The 22646-nt window shown below is 46.6% G+C and overlaps 1 protein-coding gene across 5 annotated transcripts in view; it reads left to right on the forward strand.

The window, feature by feature from the left end:
• CENPE (centromere protein E) overlaps positions 1 to 22646 on the forward strand; it is a 635458-nt gene that overhangs the window by 458465 nt on the left and 154347 nt on the right. The window lies entirely within an intron of this gene.

Raw genomic sequence — 22646 nt, forward strand, 5'->3', positions numbered from 1 at the left:
TTGCCAATGTAACACAATATCCGCCTGTCACTGCTGTGAGGTAATTAAGAACCATTCTATGCTGTACCAGTTCTGTTTTGTAAGCCTGAAGTTCTCTTCCAGTATACCTAAACGTGTCATCATACATTTCAGTGATATTATCTAACAAATTTGCGAGCGCCGATATGTATTTATAATTCAGCACTCCTCTAGCGGTGCGGGTGAAATCTAACGCGATTAAGAATTGAATCCCGGTGGATTCACTTATCAGATCAGAGGCCGGATGCTCTGTCTTCTCTATCAGGTGCCTTTTAACAACGTGCTCGTAATGGGTGTGAGTATAAGGAGCTTGGGCACCACGGTGTATGTCTTTCATTTTGTCATGTGATACAGTCATTACTTCAGGCAGTACTTTTCCAATATAACACAATCCTTCAGAGTTTGGGGCAAGCCACTTGTACGCCTTTCTCCCGCATATGAAATATGCATCATCGGGGAGAACATATGGGACGGAGTAGGACATAACCATATTACACACCTTCCATGTGAAATCTCCTGACCCTAATTCTTCCATCTGCTTAGTACACGTATCAGGTTGTACGATATGTGCACAGTATCCTGGTGATACTTCTCCAACTCTCGTAATTCTATTTCCTAAGGTGTACCTATACCGGAAAGATTTTCCTCTACTGGCTATGTGGCGTACAAGCTCTGTATCTGTAGGCATTCTATCTGCTCTATGCGAAAAGGTCATGGTGTGGTTACTCCATGAGACTTCCCAATTTCCCGGTTTTCGGGGATTGGAGATGTTGAAACATAATAGGGACCTATCCACATGGTATTGGTGGAGCTTCAAACTAGGAGGGCTGGAGATATTAAACCTCCTGTCCACCGGTCTCCCACCACTTAACTCAAGTACCTCCCCTAACGTTAAAGGAAATGGTACTAGCCCTGATTTGCTATGACCTTGAGGTACTTGAGAGCATACCCAACAATCTGTTTTGTTTAACACACTACCCACTAAGGAGTGATAGTCACTCAATGGATGCCGGTCCATATGGATATTAAAACTGGATTGGCATTTCTTAATGCACCCATCCTCAATGACATTGTTACAGAGCCTACAGATACAGTTTTCTTCAGCTAACAATCCGTCGCAATTTCTTCTATGGTCAATGTTATCGGATCGTTTTCTGATACTCGCCTTTGCTTGTTGGTTAGGTTGATCTTGGAAAACTACGCCTCCATCTTTATCATCAGAACCCATTCCAGAACCTCTCTCGACCTCCATGGTACTCTCGCCGGAACAGACTGCTCTGGTCAACATCATGGTTAACAGGAAAATCCGGATCACAGTCTCTTGGGGCAAGTCCATCTTATAGGAGGAAACGGAGAAGAATGAGAAGGGGGAAAAAGAAATTTTTAGGGAGAGGGGATGGGAAGTGGAGAAAAACAATAAAAGGGAGTGGGGAGTCGACAACAGCTCTTGGTCTTGAGATTTTCACGGCTCAGGTGCCGCCTCAGTCCTCCTGGAACAGACACTCCAGTGATACAACCTCTACCGTCTGTTCCTTATCACGGGACTTCTCTGGATCAGCAACCTTCTTGCAGTGGGATGAATGAACCCAAGTCTCTCTCTCAGCAACCTTCAATGCTGTGGTGCTAGTCAATAAGACCTGGTATGGTCCTTCCCATCTGTCAATAAGGCAACCTGAGCGTAGAAAATTCCGTATCATCACATAATCCCCAGGTTCAATGTCATGACAATTACTATCTGGTGAATCAGGAATCACCAACTTCAGATTATCATTTTGATTCCTTAACTGTTTACTCATGTTAATCAAGTACTTTACAGTCACTTCATTGTTACATTTCAAATCATCCTGAGGGTTAATCATGACATGCGGTTGTCGACCAAACAAGATTTCAAAAGGGAGACAGATTAAGAGGGGGCCTGGGAGTGGTTCTGATGCTGTACAGTACAATGGGTAAAGCTTCTGGCCATGTCAATCCTGTCTCTGCCATCACTTTACTCAGTTTATTTTTAATAGTGCTGTTCACTCTTTCGACCTTCGCACTCGCCTGTGGACGGTACGGAGTGTGCAGCTTGCTATCAATTCCCATCAACTTACACATTCCTTGAAAGACATCACCTGTAAAATGGGTACCCCTATCACTTTCGATTATTCTAGGGATACCATATCTACATACAAATTCCTGCACAATTTTCTTAGCAGTAAACATAGCGGTATTTGTAGCCGCAGGAAATGCTTCGACCCAATTTGAGAAAACATCTATACAGACAAGTACATATTTCAAATTCCGACAAGGGGGTAATTGTATAAAGTCAATTTGTATTACCTGGAAAGGGCCGCCGGCAGGTGGGATATGGGATGGTTCTGTAGGTATTGCCTTTCCAATATTCTTTCTCAAACAGGTAAGGCATGACATTGCTCTTTTACTCGCATGAGAGGAGAATCCTGGGGCGCACCAATATGCTCTTACCAATTTGCACATCCCCTCCTTGCCTAGATGAGTCAGCCCGTGAGCTGCTTCAGCCAGACATGGAAGATATGCTCTGGGGGCCACTGGTTTACCATGTCCATCCGTCCAGAGTCCTGAGGACTCCTGGCCATATCCCTTTGCCTTCCAGACTGCCTTTTCCTGTGTGGAACACAAATTTTGCATCTCACACAACTTCTGTGTGTTGATGGTATTAAATACCATCAGTTGTGTGGTGTCTGTCTGTCTGGGGGTAGCAGCTGCTAACTTAGCTGCTTCGTCTGCTCGGCTGTTACCAAGTGATACTGGGTCCTGGCTATATGTATGTGCTTTACATTTGATAACAGCCACTCTGTTGGGTTCCTGTATCGCTGTTAGAAGCCTTTTTATGTGAGCTGCATGCGCTACCGGTGTACCAGCTGCCGTCATGAAATTTCTGAGGCGCCATAGGGCTCCGAAATCATGGACTACCCCGAATGCGTATCTAGAATCGGTGTAGATATTGGCTGATTTACCCTTAGCCAATTCACATGCTCTGGTTAGGGCGACCAGTTCAGCAACCTGGGCTGAGTGAGGTGGGCCTAGCGGTTCCGCTTCTATGGTGTCTTGGTCATCTACGACTGCGTATCCAGTACACAAGTCTCCCGAGTCTGACTGTCTATGACAACTACCGTCCGTGTAGAACGTGAGTTCTGCATCTTCCAGTGGGTTGTCACTGATGTCAGGCCTTGCGGTAAAATTTTGGGTCAAATATTCCATACAATCATGTGTATCTTCCTTTGTATTAAATCCTCCTTCCCCATCACTCTCACCTTCCACCCTTTGTGCCTGACCAGGCACACCTGGGAGATATGTTGCAGGATTTAATGCACTGCATCTCCTTATGGTGATGTTTACGGGGGCCATTAGGGCCAATTCCCATCTTGTAAACCTCGCTGATGATACGTGTCTGGTTTGGGCAGAATTCAATAAGGCTGACACTGCATGTGGCGTATGGATTGTGAGGTTGTGGCCTAGCACGACATCTTCGCTTTTTGTCACTAGCAATGCTATCGCAGCAACGCTTCGCAAGCATGTGGGGAGGGATCGCGCTACCGTGTCTAGCTGAGCGCTGTAGTATGCAACTGGCCTGCTGGCATCACCGTGCTTTTGGGTTAGTACGCCTGCCGCGCAACCAGCACTTTCTGTTCCGTATAGTTCAAAGGGTTTCCCATAGTCTGGCATACCTAGTGCTGGTGCCTGCGTTAGGCACTGTTTAAGTCTCTCAAATGCTGCCTCAGACTCGTCTGTATGCGAAATCCGATCAGGTTTGTTTGGGGAGACCATTTCCTGCAAAGGTAACGCTAAAATGGAAAACCCTGGGATCCAATTACGGCAATACCCACACATTCCTAAAAATGTTCTGATCTGTTGCTGGGTTTGTGGCAGAGTCATGTCTCTAATTGCTTGGATTCTATCAGCGGTCAGGTGTCTCAGTCCTTGTGTTAGACAGTGTCCCAAATATTTTACCTTAGTTTGGCATAATTGTAACTTGTCTTTGGAAACCTTGTGTCCTGTGTCTGAAAGATGAAACAGGAGCTGTTTCGTATCCTTCAGGGATGCCTCCAATGAATCAGAACACAGTAGTAGATCATCCACATACTGTATTAATACTGATCCACTCACTGGTTGGAAAGACTGTAAACAATCATGCAAAGCCTGAGAAAATATACTTGGACTATCTATGAAACCTTTGGGTAATCGAGTCCACGTGTATTGGACTCCTCTGTATGTGAATGCGAATAAATATTGGCTGTCAGGGTGCAGAGGTACCGAAAAGAAAGCGGAGCAGAGGTCAATGACAGTGAAAAATTTGGCAGTGGGAGGGATTTGCATTAGGATGACAGCTGGATTTGGCACTACGGGGAACTGACTCTCAACTATTTTGTTAATCCCCCTTAGATCCTGCACTAGTCTGTAACCCCTCCCCCCACTCTTTTTAACAGGGAAGATGGGACTATTGGCAGTGCTGGACGTTCTTACCAGAATGCCCTGTTGTAGCAAGCGCTCTATTACTGGGTAAACTCCTAACTCCACCTCTGGCTTCAGAGGGTACTGTGGGATTTTTGGAGCTATCCTACCATCTTTTACTTGTACAACTACTGGAGCTACGTTTGCCATTAATCCAGTGTCCTGTCCGTCTTTTGTCCAAAGTGACTCTGGTATCTGAGATGTCATCTCTTCTACTTGGGATGGATTCCTATTTGTCATAATGGTATGCGACATTAATTTTGATGGGGAATCTAACATGTCTCGCACTTCCTGAGCGTGATTCTCAGGTATGTCCAAGAATACACCTTCAGGAGTACAATAAATGACGCACCCCATTTTACACAGTAAGTCTCTTCCCAGGAGATTAGTTGGTGCCGATGCAGCCAGCAAAAAGGAATGCTTGGTATGCAAAGGCCCTATTGTAATCTCGGCTGGTTTGCTAACAGGGTAGTGCTGGACTACTCCTGTTACTCCCATGGCTGGAATTGTCCTACCAGTGGTTCTCATGCCCACTGTCGAATTTATCACTGACTTGGCCGCCCCTGTGTCTACAAGAAAGTTTAATGATTTACCAGCTACATTAATTGCAATTTCGGGTTCACTTCCAAGGCTTGCAATCAATTTTACTGGCTGCAGATTACAGGTATGGCCACACCCCTATTGGGTATGGTGACCTCCCTGAATCCCGCTGGCAGCAACTACTTGTGAGGGAGATAGCTGGGAACTACCAGAGGCATGCCAGTCTCTGTTCGGGGGATATCTTTTTGTTTCCCCTGTATGTGGCTCATAACTCCGTCTCTGTGGACCCTGATCCCAATGTCGTGTCGTTGTCTAGGGGGTTGGTAAGACTTTTGTCGATTTCTTGATCTACAGTCTCGTGCAAAGTGTCCCTGTTTGTGACAAAAATAACATGTTACCACAGTTGACTTACCCACAGGGTTTGGTGATATTACCACAGGCTGCTTTGTGGTCAGGGCCTGTATACTTACTGACATTAACTTATCACCTTGTGACTCCCTGTGTCTGGTGATGTTCCGGTCGTGATCAATAGCAGCCTCTCTCAAAGTGGCCACTGACAGACCTCGCCAACATGGTTGCGTGGTCTGTACCCTTGCCTTTAATGCTTCCTTTAAACCATCCATTAGTACAGATACTGCTACTTCTTGATGGTTTGCATTGGTCTTAATGTCCTCTATACCAGTGTACTTTGCCATTTCTAATAGTGCCCGGTGAAAATATTCTGCTGCCGTTTCTGACTCCTTTTGTTTAATGGAGAATATTTTGTTCCATTTAACAACGGCTGGGAAATACTCCTTTAACTGTAAATTTATCCTTTTTACGTTATCTTTGTTGTACACATCTGTAAGAGGTACATCCTGATCTAATCCACAGTCAACTAAGAATTGAGCTGCGTCGACATTGGAGGGTAAACAAGCTCTTAGCAATATCTGCCAATCTTTATTATTGGGCTCTAAAGTGTTTCCTAGGTCCCTGATGTATTTTTGGCTAGCAACTAAATCTTTTCTAGGGTCAGGGAATTCAGACACTATGGTCCTCAATTCCATTCGGGTAAACGGGCAATACATGGCAATGTTCCTAACGGGTGTGGCTCCTGACGTGTCTGTTTTCCCATTGGGAACTACTATTACCTTAACAGGATTTACTCTAACAACCTCATTCTGTGTAGATTCTACAGCCTGTGGTGAAATTGTTTCAGCATAATGTATGGTGCCGTACTTACCCGTTGACACGACCTCACCTATCCCTCCGCTAGGGGCCTTTGTTACTAATCTCGGGGGTGGAGCAGTTCCTACTGTGGTTTCCGATATGGTGGCCGCTAGAGAGAGCGCTGAAATTGTTGCCGAATCGTCTTCTTGATCACACTCCTGAGGAAAGTTCAAAACAGGGTACAACTTGCACGGGTTAATACTTGCATGGGTTAATGGTTCAACATTATCTTTAACATTTACATGGTTACTAAGTGATTGTGTGTTACACCTTAGTGCGTCTTTCTCCGCAATCAACTTCTCTCCCGCTATATATGGTGGCGGTGGGGCCGTGGCTATCAGTTTCCTGACCGACCCAGATCCCGCCGCCTGAGCCAAACCTCTCTGTATCTCACCTTCCTGTTGCCACAACTGCAAATAATCATAATGCTTGATTCGTCTCTTTGCTGATTTTATGAGACATATCCTCCTCCTTAAATTTTGTAACACTTCTGGGCTGAAGCTACCTATTCTTGGGAATTTCTCCCCGTCATGTACCGTCATTCTCTCCCATTCATCACATAAAACCTCTGTGTGACTTCCATATTTCTCACACATTACGTATCTGGCCGATCCTACTGGTCGGTTTACAGAGTCAACCCGAACCGAGGTTGATCGCCCCCTTCCTGAACAACTGGCCCCCATAATCTGCAGGTGTTGCTTGCTCTACCTCTGATCTCTATATCAGGGTCTTCAGCGAACCCTTACAGAAAACCAAAATATTCACGATAGGCAGACGGTGAAGTTTACCGAGCACCCCACTCGCTCGCCCACGCCGACCAATGCGACCTGATCACACCGATATGGTGCTGGCGCACTCGACCCAGGGCACCTATTAACCTTTGTTTACTTGAAAAATGCGAGTGTGATCCGAAGAGCACTACCCTTTCCAGTAAAGGTGGGGTTGTCAGATAGTTCCTGAGTGACCAGCGAACTTCCCTTTTTGAAAAAATAAAAAATTACACAAATCACGTTAGAATGTACAAATAGCGTTTGTGACCCCTTTACTCTAATGGTACTAGGTCAGATTACTAACTACTGTACACAATTACGTGCGGTCCAATCGTTCAGCACACAAGCAACTAAGCTTATGTACGGAAAGACCAATGGAATCGAAAATTGCGGCTGCGAATTCCTTCAGCGAGAGCTTGTATGGCCTATATGGGTGTTGCACCAACCCTTTTCGGTGTTGTGCCTGTGGACTGTATAGCGGACTTCCTTGTTTACTGTACCTGGACCTGCTGGTCTACTATGACCTCCTGGTCTTGTTCTATACGACCTCCTGGTCTGACCTCCTGGTCTTGTTTTATACGACCTCCTGGTCCGCTATACTCTAATGCTCAAATTGTATGTTTAACCAAGGATGCCTCCCTAGCCACCGTGCATGTCACTTACACGTATGTTCCTCACGAGTACTCGGTGATTTCTTTTGGTTCAACCTCCAAGTTATATAAACTTATGTAATACAAAAACACTCACTCATCACATGTACACTTTTGTTTCTTTTTCTATTTCTGCGCAGAAATTTTTCTTTAGACCGGATGTGTTACCAATTAGGAGCAGGATCTGTTAATTTAAATTTCGGACACCCAAAAATAGACTTGCGTTATTTCTCGCCTCGCGTTATTTACCGCTTTGCGTTGTTTATCGCTTTGCGTTATTTATCGCTTTGCGTTAAAAATCAACTTATCGTGACTTGAGCTACGTGGGCGTAACCGGACGCTCCGTTGCGTAATATACGCTGCGTGCGTCGGCCTTTGGATTGCGTACGCAAGTCTTTGTTAGGGACACGTGCACGCAAAGCAAAGATCCACTGTAACACAATTTATACTTTTATCAATGTAGATGATCCTTGATCATCTACCACACACCACACTGACTTCGCCTTATCTCCCAGGCAAAACTGTGTGTTTGTCTATATTTTAACTTTATTACCTCTATTCTTAAATTATGAAATAACAGCAAATCTCTTTTAGCACTTTTATCAACTATAAAACTGGCAGACAGGAGAGTGATATACGAAAATACACAAATGAAAAAGGAATGCAGATATATATGTGTGCGTGTGTACGCAAGATAGAAAAATAAACAGTTTTAAAAGACACTAGCGTTTTGCTCTTACCTCCGGTTCCCGGATTCCTTCAGCACCCTTTACCTAAGCGAAGCAGACGCTTATCCCGTCAGCACTACGAGGGATACAACCTCCCGCCCTTTGCTGAGGGATAATGTCTGCTGATCTACCTAGTGCAGATATGTGAAGGACTGGACGAGCCCGCAATTGATAAAGCTAAATATTTATCGTATATAAAACACTTTAAGAGGTCTAAGAACACTGTACGCTATCTACGTAAGAAGTACCGTAAGGGTACGCAAGTTGCGTAACGATCGCTCAACCGTAGTCGAGACACTCAAGCGTCACGTTCGCTTACGGCCCAGAGATCACAGGCAGGCACGCTATTGGCTGCCGACTAACGTAATGATTCGCTATAGCGTAGCGGACGCTCGGGACCACGAGGAGATAACCAGCGGTGCAGACGTTTATAACGTTAAACCTTTATATCTATACCTTTAACAACGAAATATACAGTAAACCTTAGTGTGGTGACAGAGTGTAAGTGCAACCTGGTGTAACCTGATTAACTACAAAGCTGCTTGGGCGTCACCGACGCTCAGGGAATACTTAACACTATAAGAAATACACAGATACCTGGGCTTAGGGTCCAAAACCTATTATATGTATTATGACTATTATACTTGCAAAAGAATCACAGTACAAAGCATACACTACAATATAACATAGACTAACTAACCAGATAACTACACAGGAAATACAATACAATACAATTAAGGGAAAAATACGGGAGAAATAGAAGAGAGTGAGAGAGAGAGAGAAAAATGGCTCACAATAACATCAAGACAATATGATTGCGGAGAAACACTTACGCACAAGGGGAAACGATCGCATGCGCCTCGATATCCAGCTCCCGATTATCAGCAATGAGAACCGTTGAAGAGAGTGAACTGGATACGGTCGGCCTGCCTATTTATGCCCCACACACAATACAATTCAATGGTCCCTACAATCTCATTGTTCATTGGACACAGGAATTCGGCTTCGCATTATAACAAAAGGTCATAGGTTGATTCATACAGGTGGGCTGTGACTGTTTCCAACTGTCCAGGTGGGTGGGATACTGGGTTTCCCGCCGCATGACTAAGTAAGAACAAATAATAGTAAATGGACATAAACTTCTTATGTCCATAACTATTCGCACGAGCGATTAATCCGCTCCAAACCAACACCGGAATATTGCTATTTAAATACTCTTCCGATGGGTACCAAACACTACTGTATGACCCCTGTTAGACCCTTCGTACAATACAAAGAGGGATCTCTCTGTTCAGGAACGTGCTATGTTAACTAAACTTTCAGTATCTATCAAAGGGACCATGATCTACAAAATACATTAATAGTGAAAATATGTAACGAATGAGTCGCACGCTACGATTACATAAACTCTACCGTAAATACGCATACCGTGCGCCTGCGGGTGCCCGCGACTGTGAGTATGTGCACGTACGGGAGAGCGTACGCATGCGCAGCGCGGACCAGTATGAGGTGCAAATATGGCAGTGTGTGTAGAGATATTTTTCTGACTTTGACAGGCTGCATACCCTTTCCCGCCAGAGGTTAGGATGCATTGGGAAACACCCCCTAGGAGGGATAAGGCGCTCACACGCTTGTAAGAACAAGGGCTCTACCATCTCATGAGATGGCCGCCCTTAAGGATCCTGCTGATAGAAAGCAGGAGGGTATCCAAAAAAAGGTATTTACACACATACTGGTGTTATACTGCGACCAGCTATCGCCTCAGCCTGGAGGTGCAGTGCTGGGTTGGCATGGTCGGATTCCCTGACTGGAAATATTGATATCCTAGATAAGGATAGTATATTATTGCCTATAGAGCATTTAAAAGATGCATTTCTATATATGCATGATGCACAGCGGAATAATTGCCGACTGGCATCAAGTATAAGTGCGTTGTCCAATTCTACCAGTAAAATGGTCAGGTGATGCGGATTCCAAACGTCATTTGGAAGTATTGCCTTTGAAAGGGGACATTTGGGGTCGGTCTTAAACCTGGTGGCCACGGCAACAGCTGGGAAATCCACGTTTGTACCCCAGGTCGCCTCTCAAAATAAGACGCCGTATTATCAGGCGCAGTCCCTTGTTGGCAAGCGGACAAAAGGTTCCTCTTTTCTGCTCGTGACAGAGGGAGAGGAAAAAGGCTGCAGAGATCAGCCAGTTCCCAGGAACAGAAACCCTTTCCAGCCTCTGCCAAGCCCTCAGTATGACGCTAGGGCTTTACAAGCTCAGGCACGGTGGGGGCCCGTTCTCAATGAATTTCAGTGCGCAGTGGGCTCACTCGCAAGTAGACCCCTGGATCCTTCAGGTAATATCTCAGGGGTACATATTGGAATTCGAGACGTCTCCCCCTCGCCGTTTCCAAAAGTCGACTTTACCGACGTCTCCCTCTGACAGGGAGGCAGTTTTGGAAGCCATTCACAAGCTGTATTCCCAGCAGGTGATAATCAAGGTACCCCTCCTGCAACAGGGAACGGGGTATTATTCCAAAATTTACCCTTCTCACCAAGGGTACCTCAGGTTTATGGTACAGAACTGTCACTATCAGTTCAGACGCTGCCGTAGGGATGGTCCACGGCACCCCGGGTCTTTACCAAGGTAATGGCCGAAATGATGATGTTCCTTCGAAGGAAGGGAATTTTAGTTATCCCTTACTTGGACGATTCCCTGATAAGGGTAAGATCCAGGGAACAGTTGGAGGTCGGTGTAGCACTATCTCAGATAGTGTTGCGGCAGCACGATTGGATTCTCAATATTCCAAAATCGCAGCTGGTTCCGTCGACGTGTCTTCTGTTCCTAGGGATGATCCTGGACACAGTCCAGAAAAAGGTGTTTCTCCCGGAGGAGAAAGCCAGGGAGTTATCCGAGCTAGTCAGGAACCTCCTCAAACCGAGCCAAGTCTCAGTGCATCAATGCACAAGGGTTCTGGGTAAAATGGGGGCTTCCTACGAAGCAATCCCATTTGGCAGATTCCACGCAAGAACTTTCCGGGTCGCATCTTCAGATGCATCAGCGGATAACCCTGTTACCAAGGACAAGGGTGTCCCTCCTGTGGTGGTTGCAGAGTGCTCATCTTCTAGAGGGCCGCAGATTCGGCATTCAGGACTGGGTCCTGGTAACCACGGATGCCAGCCTGCGAGGCTGGGGAGCAGTCACACAGGGAAGGAATATCCAGGACTTATGGTCAAGCCTGGAGACATCACTTCACATAAATATCCTGAAGCTAAGGGACATTTACAATGCTCTAAGCTTAGCAAGACCTTTGCTTCAAGGACAGCCGGTGTTGATCCAGTCGGACAACATCACGGCAGTCACCCACGTAAACAGACAGGGTGGCACAAGAAGCAGAAGGGCAATGACAGAAGCTGCAAGGATTCTTCGCTGGGCGGAAAATCATGGGATAGCACTGTCAGCAGTATTCATTCCGGGAGTGGACAACTGGGAAGCAGACTTCCTCAGCACGACCTCCACCCGGGGAGAGTGGGGACTTCACCCAGAAGTCTTCCACAGGATTATAAACCGTTGGGAAAAACTCGACAGGTATTGCGCCAGGTCAAGGGACCCTCAGGCAATAGCTGTAGACGCTCTGGTAACACCGTGGGTGTACCAGTCAGGGTATGTGTTTCCTCCTCTGCCTCTCATACCCAAGGTACTGAGATTGATAAGATGGTGAGGAGTAAGCACTATATTCGTGGCTCCGGATTGGCCAAGAAGGACTTGGTAACCGGAACTTCAAGAGATGCTCACGGAGGATCCGTGGCCTCTACCTCTAAGAAGGGACCTGCTCCAGCAAGGACCCTGTCTGTTCCAAGACTTACCGCGGCTGCGTTTGACGGCATGGCGGTTGAACGCCGGATCCTGAAGGAAAAAGGGCATTCCGGATGAAGTCATCCCTATCCTGATCAAAGCCAGGAAGGATGTAACCGCAAAAACATTATCACCGCAATTGGCGAAAATATGTTGCGTGGTGCGAGGCCAGTAAGGCCCGACGGTGGAAATTCGACTGGGTCGATTCCTACATTTCCTGCAAACAGTGTCTATGGGCCTGAAATTGGGGTCCATTAAGGTTCAAATTTCGGCCCTGTCAATTTTCTTCCAAAAAGAACTAGCTTCAGTCCCTGAAGTTCAGACGTTTGTAAAAGGGGTACTGCATATACAGCCTCCTTTTGTGCCTCCAGTGGCACTTGGGATCTCAATGTAGTTTTTTTTTTTTTTTTTTGGATTCCAAAAGTCACATTGGTTTGAACCACTTAAATCTGTGGAGTTAAAATATCTCACATGGAAAGTGGTCATGCTGTTGGCCCTGGCCTGGGCCAGGCGCGTGTCAGAATTGGCGGCTTTATCCTGTAAAAGCCCTTATCTGATTTTCCATTCGGACAGGGCGGAATTGAGGACTCGTCCTCAATTTCTCCCTAAGGTGTTTTCAGCATTTCACTTAAACCAACCTATTGTGGTGCCTGCGGCTACTAGGGACTTGGAGGATTCCAAGTTGCTGGACGTAGTCAGGGCCCTGAAAATATATGTTTCCAGGACGGCTGGAGTCAGAAAATCTGACTCGCTGTTTATCCTGTATGCACCCAACAAGCTGGGTGCTCCTGCTTCTAAGCAGACGATTGCTCGTTGGATTTGTAGTACAATTCAGCTTGCACATTCTGTGGCAGGCCTGCCACAGCCAAAATCTGTAAAAGCCCATTCCACACGGAAAGTGGGCTCATCTTGGGCGGCTGCCCGAGGGGTCTCGGCTTTACAACTTTGCCGAGCAGCTACTTGGTCAGGGGCAAACACGTTTGCAAAATTCTACAAATTTGATACCCTGGCTGAGGAGGACATGGAGTTCTCTCATTCGGTGCTGCAGAGTCATCCGCACTCTCCCGCCCGTTTGGGAGCTTTGGTATAATCCCCATGGTCCTTTCGGAGTCCCCAGCATCCACTAGGACGTTAGAGAAAATAAGAATTTACTTACCGATAATTCTATTTCTCATAGTCCGTAGTGGATGCTGGGCGCCCATCCCAAGTGCGGATTGTCTGCATTACTTGTACATAGTTATTGTTACAAAAATCGGGTTATTGTTGTTGTGAGCCATCTTTTCAGAGGCTCCTTCTGTTATCATGCTGTTAACTGGGTTCAGATCACAAGTTGTACGGTGTGATTGGTGTGGCTGGTAATGAGTCTTACCCGGGATTCAAAATCCTTCCTTATTGTGTACGCTCGTCCGGGCACAGTATCCTAACTGAGGCTTGGAGGAGGGTCATAGGGGGAGGAGCCAGTGCACACCAGCTAGTCCTAAAGCTTTTACTTTGTGCCCAGTCTCCTGCGGAGCCGCTATTCCCCATGGTCCTTTCGGAGTCCCCAGCATCCACTACGGACTATGAGAAATAGAATTATCGGTAAGTAAATTCTTATTTTATCCTGTATGCACCCAACAAGCTGGGTGCTCCTGCTTCTAAGCAGACTATTGCTCGCTGGATTTGTAGTACAATTCAGCTTGCACATTCTGTGGCAGGCCTGCCACAGCCAAAATCTGTAAATGCCCATTCCACAAGGAAGGTGGGCTCATCTTGGGCGGCGGCCCGAGGGGTCTCGGCTTTACAACTTTGCCGAGCAGCTACTTGGTCAGGGGCAAACACGTTTGCAAAATTCTACAAATTTGATACCCTGGCTGAGGAGGACCTGGAGTTCTCTCATTCGGTGCTGCAGAGTCATCCGCACTCTCCCGCCCGTTTGGGAGCTTTGGTATAATCCCCATGGTCCTTACGGAGTTCCCAGCATCCACTAGGACGTCAGAGAAAATAAGAATTTACTCACCGGTAATTCTATTTCTCGTAGTCCGTAGTGGATGCTGGGCGCCCATCCCAAGTGCGGATTGTCTGCAATACTTGTAAATAGTTATTGCTAACTAAAGGGTTATTGTTGAGCCATCTGTTGAGAGGCTCAGTTGTTTTCATACTGTCAAACTGGATATAGTATCACGAGTTGTACGGTGTGGCTGGTATGAGTCTTACCCGGGATTCAAAATCCTTCCTTATTATGTCAGCTCGTCCGGGCACAGTGTCCTAACTGAGGCTTGGAGGAGGGTCATAGTGGGAGGAGCCAGTGCACACCAGGTAGTCATAAATCTTTCTAGAGTGCCCAGCCTCCTTCGGAGCCCGCTGTTCCCCATGGTCCTTACGGAGTTCCCAGCATCCACTACGGACTACGAGAAATAGAATTACCGGTGAGTAAATTCTTATTATATTTATTTAAAAAATATGTATGTTAATAAATTTGTAGAGGAAGCGCTTGATAGTGCATTAAACGTGTTAATTAAAGCAATAGTACAAGTGTATATACACACATTTCAGTATATTTTTCTCCGACCATTAAAATCAGTAGTGTCTGCTGGTTACCACATGGCTCAATAGTTATCTCCCAAGGCAACCTCAAAGCTTTACCCGTCCGTTTTGCTGGATACTTGCACCATGCAGCTGAAGAAAAATTCATGTTGCATCTAAGCACTGGAGATGCCTTACACAAGACAGGTGCGTCAGGGTGGGCAAACCCTATGTACTTGAATAAAGGCATTTTAAGTCCTGTTTCTCTAGCATCCATAAGGGATACTGGGATCACTTGGTACGATGGCATATAGATGGGGTCCAAAGGAGCCGGAGCACTTTAAATTTCTTCAACTGGGTGTGCTGGCTCCTCCCCTCTATGCCCCCTCCCACAGCCAGTTTAGAAAAATGTGCCCTCAGGAGAGGATGCACACTCTGGAGCTCCAGAGGATTTTTCGTCGGTTTCTTTTAGATGTGTGGTTTTTTTTTCGGTATGCTGTTTCGGCAACAGCATACCTGCACCATGGGAGTTAGGGGGGAAAAGGTCACCGGCCTCTGTAGGGTGTCAGGGCCACTTCCCCGCTGTAGGACCACTGTTCTGGAAGGTTTTTGTACAGTGGGTACGGTGCCTTAGCGCGCAAACCCGCAGCATGCCGCACACCCCTAACATAAGCCTGAAGGTGAGATGGGTGGTGAGTACACACCGGGGGCCCCGCTAGGGAGGTCCCCCAATTCTTGGTGCGGCATACGGACCATCCCTGGGGGGGAGCGGGGGGGGGGGGGGTCCCTGTGTAGACTGGCCAGCTGTTTGGTGCAAACAAGTAATTTTACTACGTTTGCCAGTATAAAAAAGATGCATAGCTCTGGTGCCATTACAGGGGGCTTCCTGCCGCCTTCCTCTGCTTCAAGCAGCACGGCACACAGCTCCTCTAGGGACACTCCAGATACGCAGGAAACTGGTACAGGGGTATTACTAAGGGGAGAGCCACTATTATACATAAAACTAGAGTCCTGAAAGGGACAAGGTCCGGTCTTTACACCGCACTCTCAGTGTACTATACAGCCTGCAGTCTTACTAAGTCTGCTAGGTTTGGTGTGCTGGTCCTTTTTTCTCTCTGGGTCTCCTACTCACATTCCAGTCTGGGCAGGCCATATATTTGTCTGTGTGGTTGTGTGCGGGTGTCTTTGTCTCCTATAAACATGGTAAAACACCAATTATGCATGGTATGTAATACTAGATTCTCCCCCTCAGTGGCTGGTTCCCTCTCATGTGAACAATGTAGCCAGTCCTCTCAAGTTAGTGAGGCAGCTGGGGAGGAGGTTGAAGAACCATCCTGGATAGTTTCTATAAAATCCATGATGGCGGACTTGTCCTCTCTGCTAATAGACAAGACACAGAAGCTGCAGTAGGCTGTAGCAGACTTGGCTGCAAAGGCAGATGGCAGAGAGACCCCACTCCCTAGTTCAGGGCCACATAAGCGTGGGCTGCCTGACTAACTCTCGGAATCTGATGAAGAGGGTCTGGAGGAGGGGTAAGAGCTGGAACCTGTTTCAGAGGATCCATTTCCGACACAGGGGATTGAACCTCTCATTCTTGCTATCGGGGATGTATAAAAAAATCCCAGCGGAAGATGCTACAGTGCAGCAGTCCTTCCCTTATTCTAAGAAACTTGATGACATGTTTAAGTCAGCCTGGAAAAAACCATGATAAAAGATTCCAGGTGACAAGACTCTTTATAAGCACCTTCCCATTTACCCCTGATGTGGACATATCCGTCTCACGACTATCTAAAAAGGCGGTATTAGTTTCCTGGCACCTCAATCTTAAAGGACCCTGGGGATAGGAAAATAGAGACTACATTAAAATCTATTTACACAGCAGCTGGTGTATCACAAAGACCTGTGATAGCGGGTTGCTGGATGACACATGCCATTCACACTTAGGCAGGCCAGATTCAAGAGAGCCTTGTGAGGGATATGTCTCTGGTGAATATGGTTACACTGATTAAACACATTCAGTATACTGCACGCGTCCTGTGTGACTCTGTCAAGGAGATAGGCGCCATTAATGCAAGGACTACTGCCACGCAGAGCTTTGTGGCTGCGTCAGTGGATAGCGGACAAAGATTCTGAGCGTAGTGTGGAGGTGCTTCCTTTCTCAGGTGAGTGGTTATTTGGGATCGAGTTGGATACGTGGATTTCTAAGGCTACTGCGTGGAAATCCACATTTCTCCCTTCTGGGGCCCCACTGGTCACTCACTCCTACCCAAGGCCATCTTTACAGTCCTTTCGGGCCGCTAGATTTAAGTCAAGAGCCAGAGGCGCCTCAAATGCTGCAATTGGAACCAGAGGCAAGACCAGAAATCCAGCCGCTGCTGGTTCTCAGGAACAAAGCACCAGCACTACTCTGCATGACTGGACCCCCCCCCCCCCCCCCCCCCCCCCCCCGAGGGAATATCCAGGTGGGAGCTCGATTGCATCAGTTCAGCTGCATCTGGGAAAGCTCCTGCCTGGGTAAGGGATCTAGTTTCTCAGGGCTACAAGCTGGAGTTCGACAGTGCTCCTCCCCACTGATTTTTCAAATCAAGCTGACCAGTTTTGGAGGATACGCGAGTTACACTGCAACAGACCATCCTGAAGTTGGTCCAGTCCCAAGTCATTGTTCCGGTGCCACTGCAACAACAGTAGGGGGTTACTACAATCTGTTTGTGGTACCAAAACCGGACGATTCAGTAAGGCCCATTTTGAATCTAAAATCCTTGAACCCTTACTGAAGGGTCTTCAAGTTAAAGATGGAATCCTTGCAAGCAGTGATTTTGGGTCTGGAAGAATGGGAGTTTATGGTTTCGCTGGATAGAAATGATGCTTATCTTAACATCCTGATTTGGCCAGCTCACCATGCTTACCTACCGTTTGCCCTGTTGAACAACTATTACCAGTTCCAGGCGCTGCCCTTCGGCCTGTCCATGGCTCCGAGGGTCTTCACGAAGGTGATGGCGGAAATTATGTTTCAGCTCTAGTCCAGGGGGTCAACATCATCCCTTACTTGGACGATCTCTTGATAAAGGTGAGATCCAGGGAGCTTCTATTGCTCAATATCAACTGCACTATTTGGCTTCTGTCACAACATGGCTGGATTCTCAATTTGCAGAAGTCTCACCTGGAACCTACTCAGCGGCTCCTGTTCCTAGGGATGTTTCTGGATACAGTGGTTCAGAAGGTATTCCTACCAGAGCACAAGGCAAGGATGCTCCAGGAGATGGTCCATGCGGTCCTAAGGCCAAATCGGATCGCCATCCAGCATTGCATACGATTGTTGGGAAAGACGGTATCCACCTACGAGGTGATCCAGTATGGAAGATTCCATGCCAGAACATTTCAATTGGATCTCCTGAGCAAGTGGTCCGTCTCACATCTTCAGATGCATCAGATCATACGCCTCTAACCTCAGGCCAGGATTTCCCTCCTGTGGTGGCTACAGTCCTCAAACATGCTGGAATGTCGAAGTTTTGGGATTCAGGATTGGATCCTCCTCACAACAGATGGGAGTCTGAGATGATGGGGAGCTGTTATCCAAGGGGCTCAGTTCCAGGGCAGGTGCTCAGCCCACGAAGCCCTACTTCCGATCAACATTCTGGAAGTTTGGGCGATCTACAATGCTCTGCTTCAGACCTCTCCTCCGGGATCAGGCCATTCAAGTTCATTCTGACAACGCCACAGCGGTGGAATACATAAATCGGCAGGGAGGTACGAAGAGCAGAGCCTGCGTGAGAGAAGTGACCCGGATACTTCTCTGGGCAGAAAGAAATGCAAGAGCAATGTCTGTAATCTGTATCCCGGCGGTAGACAACTGGGAAGCAGACTTCCTAAGTCGGCACGACCTCCACCCAGGAGAGTGGGGCCTCCATCCACAGGTGTTTAAACAGATCACCGACCTGTGGGGCTGGCCACGGATCGACTTGATGGCATCTCAGCTCAATACAAAGCTTTTCCGGTATTGTTCAAGAACCAGGGACCCTCAGGCGATAGCAGTGCATGCACTGACGATGCCGTGGCCTTACCGATTTGTCTACCAGTTTCCTCCGATTCTGTTGCTCCTGAGGGTGCTAAAGAGAATCCAGCATCAAAGAGTCCAGGCAATTCTGATTGCCCCAGACTAGCATCGGAGGGTGTGGTACGTGGATCTTTAAGACATGTCCATCGAAGATGCTTGGCCTCTACCAATGAGAAAAGAAGCAAGGCCTGTTTGTCAACCAGGACTTACGGCGGCATCGTTTGACGGCATGGCGGTTGAGCAGAACATCCTAGCTTGCAAAGGCCTTTCCACAAAGGTTATTACAACCATTGTTCAGGCCAGGAAGCCTGTGACGTCAAGACACTACCATCATATCTGGAGCAGATGTCTCTTGGTGTGAGGAGCATACATATCCTTCTGCAGATTTTCACCTGGGACACTTCTTGCGTTTCCTGCAGGCTGGAGTGGATATGAGCCTACATCTGGGTTCCCTTAAGGTCCAGATTTCGTCCCTCTCCATTTCTCTTCCAGAAGAAGTTGGCAGTGTTACCAAAAGTTCAGACCTTCTTGCAAGGGGTACTAAACATACAGCCTATCTTTGTGCCACCTGGCTTCTGCTAGGCGTGTCTGAATTGGGGGCCTTGTCGTGTAAAAATCCATACTTCATCTTTTATGAAGACATAGCAGAGCTCTGGACTAGGCAGCAGTTCCTGACCAGCTGCCCGTGGGGTCTCGGCCTTGCAACTATGTAGAGCTGCTACCTGGTCGGGGAAGAACCTTTTTGTGAAGTTCTAAAAGTTTGATACCCTGGCCAAAGAGGATACCCAGTTTGGGCAGGCGGTGCTGCAGATGTCTCCGCATGTTCTGGAAGCTTTGGGACATCCCAATCATACTAAGTGACCACAGTATCCCTTATGGATGCTACAGAAAATAGTATTTTAGTTACCTACCTTTTTCTCGTAGTCCATAAGGGATACTGGGCGCCCGTTTACTTTTCTGCAGGTTTTTCTTATTTACAAGTTTACCTGTTAAGCTGTTGCTGTTTTGTTGCCAGCCGTTGTTGGTCGGTTTATGTTGTGGTGTGCTGGAGCGTGAATATCACCACTCGTTCCTTCTCTCAAGTATGTCCATTTTCCTTCGGGCACAGTTTTACCTAGACTGGCGGGGGGAGGAGTTAGCACACCCAGTTGAAGAAATTTAACGTGCACCAGCTCCATTTGGACCCCATCTATACCCCATCATACTAAGTGATCCCAGTATCCCTTATGGACTACGAGAAAAGGATTTACCGGTAGGTAATTAAAATACTATTTTTGAGGTTTCGTTTTTTAATGAAGAATCATGTGAAATGCACAATCGGAACATAACCCATTAAAGTAAGTCTCTTGTACAGAAAAATGACAGGAATATCGATGATGCTCATTTCTTGTTGCAGAGCCAGCTTTACGTAGTCCAAATACCAGAATGCTCCTGCTATCTTCATTAAACCTCCAATACATGTCTTTTCTTTGAAGGTTTCAAAATGGAGTTCCTCAGATCATTCATAAGTTACATGGTTAAAACGGGAACACCTGCTTTCACATTCCCATCTGGGAGGAATGACAGTGCTCTGACTTGCAATAGTACCCACATTTTTAGATTCATGCTCTACCCCTTGAGCCTTCTGGAGGGTTGTAACAAAACAAATGGCATAATAGCATTTCTCAGGAAAATCAAAGTCCCTTATTTAGATTATTTTATGGTCAGACTTGTAAATGTCTCATCTGCATCTCTTGATAAAGATGCTAGAATTCATCAGTTGGATTAGAAAATGTAAAAAAAAAATCAATATCAAACTTTTTTTTTGACTTGGAGTGCCTAGGGGCTAGTGCTTCTCAACTCCATTCTAAGTGCCCCAACAGGTCAGGTTTTGTAGAATTCCCACCTCCCCCACCCACATGATCAATAATTTGTTCCACCAGCACCACAGCCAGAAATCTTTAAACCATGACCTGTAAGAGTAGCGTGAATCTTTGGAAAAATAGTGGTAGTATTTGCCCAATTTAACTTGAGATATTTCCTAGAGTGAGACTAGATCTTCTATGGATAGTAGAGTGCAACAACCTCAGCAGTGGCCTTCCATTACATTACGTACGGAACTTGAACCTACTCACTACAGATTCCAGTGGTCCCTCCTAACCTGAGATCTTTCATCAATTGGTGGATCTTTTGGTGGTCAGCTAAAATTGTACATGTCTTCCATGCTGGAGAGATGCCCCAGAATCAAAAATCTATGGCCACCATTCTGATATACCAAGATTTGCAATATCAGTCACGATATGCAGAACTACTCAGCATGGCAGAATACTGTCTTGGCCTGTACCCCTCAGAAAAAAAAATGCAGCTGTACACTCTAAACACTGCTAATCAGAATAATTATAATACTCTGCATTGTAACAATGAATTTGAGGTGCTTAGCTTGTAACCAAAAATATGGGCCCACCAATCGTGACCAGGTGACCTCATCTTGTGGGTCCCTAAACTAAGGTTCAAGTTGAGGGTATGAGACACCCTGGCCAGCACAAGCTAACTGCCCCAAGACATTACACTAGTGCGTTTTAAGTGTGAAAAAGTGTTAATTAGTAAGAAACAGCAGCTTTGTGTTGAAAGTGTTAAATAGGTGACAGGTAGAATTACAATGTTAGTGTTACATTCGTAAAACAAACACTTAAATGCTAAGTGAAGTGTCCTGGTTGTGGTTTTAGTATTGTGAAAGTATAAATCTGATTAGTAGTGTTTAGTATTTAGTGTGCACCTACATTTTCTGCGTGTGGAACCAAGTCTAAGCATGGTACCACCTCATTATCTTTAGAATTAAGGTGTGCAGTCCAAGGATCCCCTACCCCCCTCCTCCACACACAATCCTTCCCCTCAGATCAGATTTTCTCATCCAGGGCCTGTTCCTGCACAAGATTATGTCCTGCTTGGCTAGGATTTTGCAGTAAATCGTAAGGAAGTTTCTAACATAAGACCTCAAAAGATCTAGGTCCCAGACAATGTTGCAGCCTCTTCAGAGCTTGGTTTAGAACAGGAATGGGGAACTTTTTGGCCCTCCAGCTGTTGCTAAACTGCACATACCAGCATGCCCTGCAACAGTTTTGCAATTTGGCCATGCTAAAACTGTTGCAGGGCATGCTGGAATGAGTAGTTCAGCAACAGCTGGAGGGCCAAAGGTTCCCCATCCCTGGTTTAGAAGAAGAGTTTGACTTTTTAAAATGCCATTTAGTCTAGAGCTAGTTGAATTAGTTTTATAGATTTTTTTTTTTTATTATTTTTTTTTAATATACAATGAATTCTAAAGCTTAATCGGGTGCTAGTCATGTGACCGCCGGTCGGCTGACCGGCAGTCACATGACCTCCTCCGTGAGCCCGACTGCTCACTATCCCGATGGTCAGCATGCCGACCAACAGGGACTATTTCCACTCGTGGGTGTCCACGACACCCATAGAGTGGGAATAGAACCCGTGGCGACCGCAGTTCGCCACCGAGCCCGCAGCGTGGCGAGCGCAGCGAGCCCGCAAGGGGCTTGCTGCACTCGCCCCTCCCCGCCGGGATCCCGGCGTCGGTATGCTGCCGGGATCCCGGCGTCGGTAAGGTGACCGGCGGTCAGGAGACCGCCGGTCACCCGTACTACACCCAGCTTAATCAGCAAGGAGCTGAGAAGAGTCTACTGTTTGAGAATGGCACCAGAAAACAGGATTTTCAGTTCATAAATTGCTAAAGGAATAGTAGAACCTGGACAACCGTCAAGGTAGACTTTCTGGTGTTGAGTATATGTATCCGGGTAGAGAGTTTTACACTTCATGCTCACACTGGCCTTTGAGAAATAACAGTTCTTTATATTTATATATATAT

The sequence above is a fragment of the Pseudophryne corroboree genome, chromosome 1 (genome assembly GCF_028390025.1).
Source record: "Pseudophryne corroboree isolate aPseCor3 chromosome 1, aPseCor3.hap2, whole genome shotgun sequence".
NCBI lineage: Eukaryota > Metazoa > Chordata > Amphibia > Anura > Myobatrachidae > Pseudophryne > Pseudophryne corroboree.